General features: G+C 36.0%; 1 protein-coding gene across 2 annotated transcripts in view; it reads right to left on the bottom strand.

Annotated features, from left to right (window-relative positions):
- The window catches only part of LOC105223785 (beta-glucuronidase), a 66,506-nt gene that overhangs the window by 28,371 nt on the left and 25,737 nt on the right, over window positions 1-12,398 (bottom strand). Inside the window, exon 1 of one of the 2 annotated variants that reach the window (XM_049452090.1) lies at window positions 7,462-7,745. The exons of the other annotated variant lie outside the window; for it this stretch is intronic. The gene's annotated coding sequence lies outside the window, so the exon portion shown is untranslated. Of the gene's footprint in view, window positions 1-7,461; window positions 7,746-12,398 lie in introns of those variants that run through there. 2 annotated transcript variants of the gene reach the window in all.

The raw sequence follows: 12,398 nt of genomic DNA, 5'->3' as shown, positions 1-12,398 counted from the left end.
TTAATCAAGTTACAGCTTGCACGGACGGACGGATAGACAGACAGACAGTATATCTTAATATATAAAAATCACGTGTCACGTTGTTTGATTTCGATGGACGAAATTTTCATGGATTTAGGCTGTCATAACAAAAGCTGCCACTTGCTAAAAACATTAAATGAAAATGCGTTGTTTGAAGTTTATATTATTTGTGGTAAAGTTATACGAGTCTATGACTTCCAAAAAAAAATAAAAATTGGGCGGGGCGAAGTTCGCCGGCTCAGCTAGTACATATATGTATATATTACACTAAGTCTATCTCGCATAGGTTTAGGTGATACATACAACCGTTAGATGCACAAAACTATTTTACTCTGTAGGTTGCAAGAGTATAGAAATTTGGGATAGAATAAAAATATAAATTGTTAGACATATAAATCAGAGAAAGAGTTTCTAAATATGGAATAGATAAAAAATATTAGTAAAAGTTAATAAAAAGTCATTAAATTTATGTCAGTTAGTTTATTTGTTTAGGTTTTGTAAGTATGATCACATTGTAAAATTAAAAAAGAAAACTCAAAAATGGAATTTCTGATACACTATGCGTATGCATCTACGTTCTATAGGTTTCCACCTCCTAAAAAGGTTGTAGTCAATTAAAAGAGGATATCATATATTACTAACTCACGCTTTATTGACCAAAACCAAACAAAACATTATTGTATTCAAAGCAAGAGAATCCTTCTACTATGTTTAACACACCTTACATACAATGTTTATAATACTGTTATGTACGATGAAGTTAGTTGCAACGTACTTATGTATAAAATATTTATACATACATACTTGTATGTTCAAAATGAACTATTTGTGTTTTGACTGCTGTCAATTAAACCTATCAGAAGAAAAAGATTGAATAAAAATTTTGAAGTACTAAGTGCAGTATATACATATGTATGTAGTTATATGGTGACATTAAGCATAGTGGTCGTATACATAGATACCATTGATGGAAGGAATGGCAGCTAGCAACTGATAGTTGCAGGCAAATAACAGCGGAATTTGGTCAAGATATGACTAAACAATGTGTGCATCTAATAATAAGAAAACTTTAGAAGATTTATGTCTAAGCTATGCCTAAAACAAAGTTATAAAAATGGACGAATTGAATTTTATGAAAATATAAACTTTAGGACGAAGAATTCGAATTACATTATACTAGACAGACCAATCGTCATAAATATTGAAGGGATTTGACCCGCTCACGGGAACGAACTTCTTGGCTTTGTTGATGATTTACATAGTGATAAATTGATTTTCCAGCAAAACAATGTATCGATCGCACAATGGAATTTGGAGTGCACCTCATGTGTGCAAATGATATTTTAAAAGGGTTTTCACTAATTCTTCCGTTATTCCAACGATGCCCCTAAGATCTCTGACTGCTAACAGTCGATTCTCAACCACAAATTTCTTCATTTTATGTACGTGTTGATCATCAGTAGATGTTGATGGCCGTCTTGGACGTGGTACCTCTTGAACTAAGGAAGCGCTAAGTTCGGGTACAACCGGCTAATTTTCACACCGGCTACCATAAAGACCTCTCATACCATCTCGGTGGTAGAATTTAATGACTCTGGCGTATTTAGTTATTGATTTATCGCGCTTTTTATAGTTTTTAACAGTACCATTAGCGGTGTTATCCTCTGATTTCATCCATTATCACACTGTCGGTAGAAGTTCTTATAAGATTTCTACTCGGCAAATTTGGTTGTTGTATCTTAAGTGGCTTAGGGAATATGCACATTAAACATGTTGAAGGGCGGTGCTACGTTCACTTTCAAACAGTTTAATTAAAATCAATGCATCTGACTTTCCATGTCGAAAAATGCGCCCTTAATTTTTATTTAACGGAAAAATACGACTTTTATTACGAAATACGGCATTGCAATGTTTTTTTGTAATAAATATAAACGATGTGAATGTTTTAATGTCAAAACAGTTGTTTTATAAATCTATAGAACGGTCTAGATTAGTAAATAGATTAAATGTAATATCGTATAATCACTTCAAAAGTACGGTCGGAATATTGTATCCCAACATACTTGCATTTACATTTATATTATAAGAATGGATTTTCGTTCTGAAATCATTTTGTTATGTGAGTTCTGTTGAGCTGGTGTAAAACAGTCAGGGCACGAAAATTTACTTAATAATTTCTTTCAAAAATAGCACATTTATAATTGATAAATTTACTAAGTAGATGATGGAATATAAATATATATTGAACGAATAGCGAAATATTATAGTTTCATGATTCAAAATGGGCAATGGGCATTGGAGCGTTGAGCTTAGAGAACAAATAAAACAAATTCATAAAAAGAGATTTTCGTTCCGAAATACTTAGCTGCTTATTGCAAATTTTAAGTAAAGTGATGTTACCTTATGCTGAAGCATACAAATTAACAATTTGAGGGAAGACATGCCAAATATAGGTTGAATCTTTGTCTCGTTGATGTCGGGCCGTCGTATGTATAATAAATGCTGAAATACTAAATAGTCAATATATCTCAGCAATAAAATAGTCTTTGAAAAATTTATAATTAATCGCGTATTTAAACAGAAACTTAACTTTCGTAATTTATATTAAATGAGATAAGCGATTGATATGGTTTCTGTGTTTTCCTTGTGAATAGAATTTAACCTCATTCTTTTATTTTTAGATAGTAAGTATATTAACGATTTTTAATAAAAAAAATAAAAAAACTCACTCGGAAAAGCACGAAATAATGAAGCACAAAAATAATTAAAAATTCACATATAACTTTTTATTTTGAATTTATTAAAAATAATTTGGGTTAAAAACACTTAATAAATTAAATTTAGAATAAATGAATGATAAAAAAAAACAAATTTGAAGTTTCTAATATAAATAAACGAAACTGATAATATATCATATTATAATGATTATAGTTGACAACAATTAAATAAATTTTGTGTGTTTTATTTAGATGTTAAATCAAACTAGTCGCCCTGTTATTATATACTGCTGTTGAATATATGTAACAGGGTTTATCCGGAAAGTAATAGGACAGAGTCAGTAAATAAATTAATTGAACCAATGGGTACAAGTCTTTAAAAACTTTCAAAATATGTAGGTTCCTTCTGCGTCGATGCAGCGCTGCCGGCGCGATTTCCAAGCGTTACGGTAGGCTTTCCCCGAAATAGTCGTTCTTTACTTTCCGGACAAACCCTGAATATAAATAATAAGTTCTGGAATTAAATAAATTATTTTTATTTCACTTTCTTTCACACGGTTTGTTATTAAGTGTCATTTGTCACTTAACCGTAAAATCTCAAATGAATATGTACATAAATAATTTAAATAAAATTTGAAGATACTCAAAATACTTAGGGTGTACGCATAATTATTTAGTTATTTAGTGTTTATGTACAAAATGCTTGGTTGAATATTCTCGCAATTTGCATAAAAGGCAGTGAAATATTGCCAGGTGTCTGAATGATATTAATTTATACACAAATTTTTGAATGTACATATGTCACCTGAAATGCAAATTAACGTAACAACATTTTCGAAAATTTACAGTGGCGTGAATGAAACGCGTAATAAAATGGAACAAGAGTGCAAAAAAATTTTAATATTGGTTAATACTGGTTTATATCTGAGCGCAGTAGTAGTTTAAGAAAAATTATATCGCTAGGAGCTAGGGCAAATACATACATATAAATAACAATTAAGGAAGTGCTAAATTCGGGCCCAACCGAATATTTTAAACTCTTGGAACTAACTGGAATCAAAGCCGGGGATATATTTTAAGGTGCCAAACGTCAATTGGATCGGAATCCAAGACATTTTATGTATATACATTAAGGTGTTTTTTTTTTAACTATTAATTTTTCAGTCCCGTCACGAAATTTCCTTGGAAATACCCTAAAAAAATGAAGAAAAGTCAGCTGAATGTCGAAAAAATCGATATTAGTTATACGGGGCCTAGGACCATTTTATCTATTTTAGGCACAAAGATACGCTTCCTCACTTTATTGACATAACACACATAATGGTTAATATATGCAGTATAAGATCCCCAAGAAGTTCGAAAATATATGTAACTAGCTGACCCCGCAGCCGTTTTCCTGCGTGAAATTACATATGTGTTTTGAAATGAAAAGAAAGTTAAATTTATCATTTCTTTTATTTTCAATGTAACGCAGTTTGATAAACAACATTTTTTGGTTTCTGTTCCGGTGCGTAAATGTACAGAGAAATAGTTTTCCAACTCAAGCAGCAGCTCAAAATTTATGCCATACACTTCTAGCGACTATCCTTGTGTCCTGATGATTGTCATCTTAAATGCTATTTTTACTGAAAACGGAATCCGTTTGAACTGAAATGGCAAATCGTGAGAACTCAAACAAATTCGTAGAATCAAGCATTCTGCCCTCTTGTATTCGATAGGTGCGTCACAATAGGTCGGGTTCCATTACACACTTTCGGCGCTTATAGACTGCGAAGCATAATAACGACAGATCAAACTTTGAGATGCAAATGATGCGGTGGCATACCAAACAATTCTCCCGGAATTTGACTTTGAATCTTCCAGTTTAAGTCATCAACATCGGTATTTTAGGCAGCTATCATTGCACGTGCACTCAAGGAATCGTAGTTAAGATAATTTGGCCAATGTTCGGATAAACATTCTTGATGAGTTCATCTTTCGTGAATCGATAAACGGCAGATAGAATTGATATCAAACCACCGGAAGTATCAACCGAAATTTATCCATATTCAATTTTTAGATGTAAAATGTCTTCGGCAATGTCATTTTTGTTCGTATCCCATAATAGACGCGGATTTGAAGGCTGATATGTCGAAATGATTATCGTGAAAAGTGTGCGAACTTCATTTGCATTCTAGTGATTATCATTTTCCAGCAATTGTAATTGCTGGCTTGCTTCTCAAAAAGTTGCACACACCGTATCATTCACAGTACGCAATGACTCAAATGATGTTGAACCGCGTACATTTATCAATAGCAACCGAAGGTAGAACTAATCGTCGTTTTTCGGGTGGATTGCGTGAATTCATCTTAATGCATTAGTTGATAACACACCTGGATGTCCATTTACTGGTTGGCCTTGCTTTCTGTGTAATTGTCTTGAAAAGTCTTGATGTGACATCGTGACGATCGCTTGCTGATTCATCGCGATCCATAATACCGCACGTATGCCATCGCATCTTGGGAGTACTCGGTCAAGTGCCTTGCGCTGCTAATGTATGTTGATGCCAAAAAGAACACCGACCGATATTTCAAATTTCAATCTGTAATTGATCACTTTGTGTGCAACACACATAACATTTTCCCTGAATAATTTTAAAAAATTTTTGAAGCAAACGACAAATTTGAACGATTCAAATAATTGAAAAACAAAACAAAAAAATTGAAAAAAAAATTTGTGTGGAAAAAATTAACTTTTTGGAATCGTCCAATTTTCCGACTTTTCCTCACGAAAAGCATACAGGTTTTTTTATTTCTAAACCTTCCCCGATCCACACAGAACATCCTTTCATCAAGATTGGTTCAGTCGTTCCCTTAGCGTTACTAATAAACAAACAATCATTCGTTAGTATGGGAAATATATGTAAAAGGGCTGTTTTTAGGGGTTTTCCGGCAATTATTAGAATTTTTCTTGCCGTAAAAACCATCCTTGAGCCCCAACGAACATTTTAAAAAAAGAATTGGCAAAATTGGTACAGGCGTTTTTGAGTTTTGCGCTTATGCGCGAGACTGAGGGAAATATTTACCCGAATAAACCCATTTTTGATACGCAGAGATGTTATTATACGGAAAAGATTCTCTCTGAATTTCAAATGTTTATCCCATATATAAACCGATATTTTCGGTTAAAAGTCAACTATTTGTACTGAGGTCCCCATATTGAGTACCAAGTGGCTTGAAAAGTTTTTGTTGGATTTAAAAAATTTGGGCATAAGGTGGCATACTCTAAATGCATTATTCATGCTGATTTTTACTCCATTACATTAATTGCTTCTTGATTTGTGTGCTGGAAAGTGGATGAATCAAATGGAATTTAAAATTGTGCTGATAAAGTTCAATGTCTCTGATGTATTAAGTTATTGATTTATTGCGCTTTTAGAAGTTTTTAACAGTACCATTGTGCTGATAAAATTTAATGTCTCTGATGTATTAAGTTATTGATTTATTGCGCTTTTAGTAGTTTTTAACAGTACCATTATAGGGGAAGTGAGCGTAGGAATTCTTATAAAATGAGCGATAAGCAAATCTCGTTTTTGTAGCTTTAGTGGTTTAGGAGACTTTTACTTTTTAAAAATGTTTCGCCTACAGATGCCCCTTGCTACTGTGATCACCTGTGCAAAATTAAACCTTTATATCTTAATTTAGTGCTTAGTTATAACACTTTATAAGTTTTCCGTTAATAGCGTTTTTTGGGCGTGGGAGTGGTCCGATTATGCCCATCTACGAAATCCTAATTTTTGCTAAGGATCGTGTATATCAATTTTCATTAAGATACCTTTAGTTTTACTTAAGTTACTGCGTGCACGGACGAATGGACAGACAGACAGTCGCCCGGATTTCAACTTTTCCCGTCATCCTGATCATTTATATATGTATGTATATATGATCCTATATCTATCTCGATTAGTTTTAGGTGATACAAACGACCATAAGTGAACCAAACTCTTTACTATGAATCAACATGTTATGTTACATATATAATATAATATTGGATACACTATGAAACCAAGGAAGTGGACAGCAACGCATTGGTCTATGTTTAGTACCAAAATATGGTATATAACATTAAAAAAAAATCAAGAAATAACGTAACATAAACTATACTGGTACGAGCAACTTCTTCCGAAAAAGACCATGCACAAATTTTCAGTTCGATGTCCCGAAAACGAAAGATTAGTTCGCGTATATACAGATAGACAGAGGGACATGGAAAAATCGAGTCCATTCATTGCTGATTCAAACTTCGTGGCTAACTTATATGCCCTGTACAGGGTATAAAAGAGCGTATATGTATATACAAATATATGCATGAATAGTTGAATTTACACCTCATTCTTATTTCTTTCTTATTCTTTGCGTTAAACAAACAATTGTGTTCGTATTAACACTTTTGGTTTCCTCGACTCTGAAGCACGAGACTTGTGAACTGTGTATGACAAACGCAGGGAAAACAGTAGGTAATTGATTGGTGAAAATGCACGCTAAACACGAGACGTTGCGAGACCTACTTTTCACAATGCCATGCGAAGGTAGAGGGACAGGGCCACCACACATTTTACTTTCCCTTATTCTGAATGGCATAAGTCGCTAGTGGTTGCAATTAGTAAAGTACTAAATAATTTTTAAAAGATGATTTTACTATTGAATTGCTATGATGTTTATTTTTTTAAATTACCATACGTACCACAGTAGATTTTAAGGTCACTCACTCTCACATATTTACAGCATTGGTGAAATTGAAATTAATTGACTGAGTACTAGAGGAAACGATGTCCATTTGCACATGAATTGATAGTTACAACACAATTGAATTTATTAAATACTCTTTAATTTTTATATTACTAATTATTGATCCTTCGTCTACACTTCTGTATTCGTTTCACATTTCAATAGACTGTTTATACCATGACAATAATAGTGCACATCACCAATCGTCCGCCTCCAAACATACTACTCGTACACTTACTCGCCACAAATCAACTGACCACAAGAATTCAACCGAACGATTTAGAAAGTCAGGCGTTGACGTCTTGTTAATTCATTGCACAGTGGGCAAAATCAACGATGAGAGTAGAAAACTGTCGTAAGTAGTTAGTTAAAGAAAATAACGTTTTAATAAACTTAAAATACGGTGTTTGTCTTAATTGTGCCCAAATATTTTTGTGATATCTTTAGAGTGCCAGTTAGCTTAATAGTTTATAGTCATCAAAAATTAATTCGTACAAGTTTTTTTAGTTTTCACTTAATTAATTTATGCCTATTTGTATAGTTATTTATTAGTTTATTATTTTTATACCCTGAACCGGGTATATAAAGTTTCCTGGAAGCTTAAATATATGTCGATCTGAATTCCCTCAAGAATCTGCTTTTTGGCACCGGCCAAGTCGGACGACTGTAGCATACAAGTATAGCTGTCATACAAATTGAACGACGGGAATCAAGTGCTTATAAGGGATATTCACCAAATTAGTGACGAGTTACTAACTGAGGCAATGATGCAATCTCCGAAGATATTTTTCAGATCGAATCACTATAGCTTATGAATGCTATACAAATTGAACGATCGGAATCATAAGGCAATGCCACAATTTTCGAATAAATTCTGCAAGACTATTATAACATATACATAGGTGACATATAAACTGAATGTCAGAATCAAGTTCTTGTTAGAAATCTTTGTGAAGGATATTATAGCCTCGGTGCAACCGAAGTTAAGGGTCTTATTGTTTCATGTTCAAAATACCAGAATTTACGGGTAAAGATGCTAGATGTAGGTCTTGACCGATTTTATTCAGGGGTCTGGATCATTAAACGCATTAAACTTATTTAAGCAAGAGAACACCCTTCCGTGTAATTTTAATAAAATAACTAATAACTTCTTTATATGGGTGCTAAGAGAAGTATTCGCCCAATTTGATTTATTTTTGCTACTAGGACACATTCTTCTTCAATAGCCGAGTTAAAAACAGCGAGCTGGTCGTTTCTCCTTTTTGCTATGTGGCGCCAATTTGAGATTCTACGCGAAACCAGGTCCTTCTCCATCTGGTCTTTCCAACGGAGTGGAAGTCTTCCTCTTTCTTTGCTTTTGTCCGTTCAGACGACAAGACCTAGTCAGCGTATTTTAATTCGCAGACCTATAGTTCCATTGAAGTTGTCATCGTCCATGCCTCTGCACTATAGTATAGCAGGACGGGAATAAGAAGTGACTTATAAAGTTTGGTTTTTATTCGTCGAGAGAGGACTTTTCTCCTAAATTGCATACTCAGTCCGAAGTAGCACCTGTTGGTAAGAGTTATTCTCGTTGGATTTCGAGGCTGACATTATTGTTGTTGCTGATACTGGTTCCAAGATAGAAAAAATTATCTACGGCTTCGAAATTATGACTGTCAACAGTGATATGGCGACTGTTTGTTTAATGACTTGCTTCGCTTCCTTAGCTATTCTGTTGAGACCAATGATATCGATGTCGTCGGCATACGCCAGCAATTGTACACTCTTATAGAAGATAATATCTTCCCCCCTATTTAGTTCTGCAGCTCTACTATTTTCTCCAAAAGCAGATTGAAGAAGTCACACGTAAGGGAGTCGCCTTGTCTGAAACCTCGTTTGGTATCTAATGGCTCGGAGAGGTCCTTTCCAAACTTGACGGATCTTTTGATATTTTTCGAAATTAGTTTACACAGCCGAAAAATTCAGACATCGTGGCATAAAGGCAGCTCCCTTTCATGCTGTCAAAAGCAGCTTTAAAATCGACGAAGGTGGTGTATGTCGATCCTCTTTTCACGTGTCTCATGTGAGATCCCCTTTTTCGGATTTGGCAGAGCACACTTAAATTTCAACAGTTGGGCATGCTTTCGTCCGACCATATTCTACATGGACCTTATCAGTTCTTCGCCGCCTTGTTTGAATAGCTCGGCCGGCAACCCATCGGCCTCGCTGGTTTGTTGTTCTTCAGGCGGGTAATTGCTATTCGAACTTCTTCGTGATAGGGCAATGGAACATCTGCATCGATTGGGGCCATATGTAGAAGATTCGATTCTGGCCGCTCCCAAGTGAATTGAAAATATATATACATAAATATATAAACATATTAAAACATTTAATACATTTTCTGTACTACATTGCGCCTAAGTATTGCAGACGCGTTTCTGTTTGCGATCTCACTTTGCACTTGCAAAGCATGTCTATACTGTAATTCCTTTTCCGTTGTTTATTGTATTTACTTTCTTAATTTATTTTGATTTTTAATTCGCATATTAATGCGACATTTAGTTATTTTTGATGTTTCAAGATGAATAAAGAAATTAGAAAACTCCAATAACCAATGCAATTTTTAAAAGTATTAAACATTGTTTTACACATATATTATATAGTATATATTTTTATAGGTACATATTTTAGCAACATACTGAGTAGTTGAGGAGTGCTCTCAGAAAGCAGAAGTGCAAGTCGAGTAGAAAATTGTTCGGCTGCCTGTTGTGATAATCGAAGTCGAACCTTCCTTGTGTTTGTTGACGTGCGTTTTTTATTGATCCGTTAGCAGTCAGGTAGCTTGATGAATTTTTCTATACTGGAATCTAGTACTACAGATAACCATATTTCGGTCCCGGCGAAGTCGATCAGCTATTAGAGGCTACTTCTTGCTATATTTTGGGTTGCTAAAGCCGAAAATGATATTAAAAATTTCCTAACACGCGGGAGTATCATAAGGAGCATGCATACATACGTGTATTAGACTTAGAAAAAATCTAACTACTTGTATATAGTATACAAAAGCATACAGGAACTTTTCCGCCAACCAAAAGTCACCTGCATATAAATACACCTGTATGTATATTGCTCTGCATTGGTTCTCTTTTATTTACATTTACATGTTATTCTCATAGACTCCAAAAACCCCTCAATCGCTGTTAAATGTGGTGAAACACGCTCATAATTTGTCTGTGGTGAGACTCTTCCATCTCTGCCGAGTTAGCCAAAAATATTTTTACGTTATTCGCGCCGTGAACCTTCTCTATATTAAACGTTCTCTGGACACCGCTTACGCGATTATAGCCGAGTCAACAACAGCGCGCCAGTCGTTTCTTCTCTACACTACGTGGCGCCAATTAGATATTCCAAGCGAAGACAGGTCCTTCTCCACTTGGTCCTTCCAACGGAGTGGAGGTCTTCCTCTTCCTCTGCTTCCCGCGGCGGGTACTGCGTCGAATACTTTCAGATCTGGAGTGTTTTCATCCATCCGGACAACATGACCTAGCCAGCGTAGCCGCTGTCTTTTAATTCGCTGAACTATGTCAATAACGTCATATATCTCGTACAGCTCATCGTTCCATCGAATGCGATATTCGCCGTGGCCAACGCGCAAAGGACCATAAATCTTTCGCAGAAATTTTCTCTCGAAAACTCGCAACGTCGACTCATCGGTTGTTGTCATCGTCCAAGCCTCTGCACCATATAGCAGGACGGGAATTATGAGCGACTTATAGAGCTTGGCTTTTGTTCGTCGAGAGAGGACTTTACTTTTCAATTGCCCACTCAGTCCGAAGTAGCACCTGTTGGCAAGAGTAATCCTGCGTTGGATTTCCAGGCTGACATTGTTGGTGGTGTTAATGCTGGTTCAAAAATAGATGAAACTATCTACAACTTCAAAGTTATGACTGTCAACAGTGAAGTGGGAGCCAAGTCGCGAGTGCGACGACTGTTTGTTAGATGACAGGAGATATTTCGTTTTGCCCTCGTTCACTGCAAGACCCATTTGCGTTGCTTCCTTGTTCAGTCTGGAGAAAGCAGAACTAACGGCATGGGTGTTGTGGCCGATGATATCAATATCATCGGCATACGCCAGCAGCTGTACACTCTTATAAAAGATTGTACCTGCTCGATTAAGTTCTGCACCTCGAATAATTTTCTCCAGCAGCAGATTGAAAAAGTCGCACGATAGGGAGTCGCCTTGTCTGAAACCTTGTTTGGTATCGAACGGCTCGGAGGGGTCCTTCCCGATCCTGATGGAGCGTTTTGTGTTGTCAAGGTCAGTTTACACAGCTGTATTAGTTTTGCGGGGATACCAAATTCAGACATCGCGGCATAAAGGCAGCTCCTTTTCGTGCTGTCGAAAGCAGCTTTGAAATCGACGAAGTGGTGGTGAGTGTCGATTCTCCTTTCACGGGTCTTTTCCAAGATTTGGCGCATGGTGAATATCTGGTCGGTTGTTGATTTACCAGGTCTGAAGCCACACTGATAAGGTCCAATCAGTTTGTTGACGGAGGGCTTTAATCCTTCACACAATACGCTCGACAGAACCTTATATGCGATGTTGAGGAGGCTAATCCCACGGTAGTTGGCGCAGATTGTGGGATCTCCTTTTTTATGGATTGGGCATAGCACACTTAAATTCCAATCGTTGGGCAGACTTTCGTCCGACCATATTTTGCAAAGAAGCTGATGCATGCACCTTATAGCTTGGCCGGCAATCCATCGGCCCCTGCCGCTTTGTTGTTTTTCAGGCAGGCAATTGCTATTCGAACTTCTGGGCATCGGTGGCTGGATCACCTTGGGGGGTTCTACAGGAGTATGCTCCGGTCTTGAAACCTTCTGTAAGCCGCCGCATCTTTTCGTAGAATT

The sequence above is a fragment of the Bactrocera dorsalis genome, chromosome 3 (assembly GCF_023373825.1).
Source record: "Bactrocera dorsalis isolate Fly_Bdor chromosome 3, ASM2337382v1, whole genome shotgun sequence".
In the NCBI taxonomy this organism is placed as follows: domain Eukaryota; kingdom Metazoa; phylum Arthropoda; class Insecta; order Diptera; family Tephritidae; genus Bactrocera; species Bactrocera dorsalis.
This window is presented reverse-complemented; position numbering and strand designations above follow the sequence as displayed.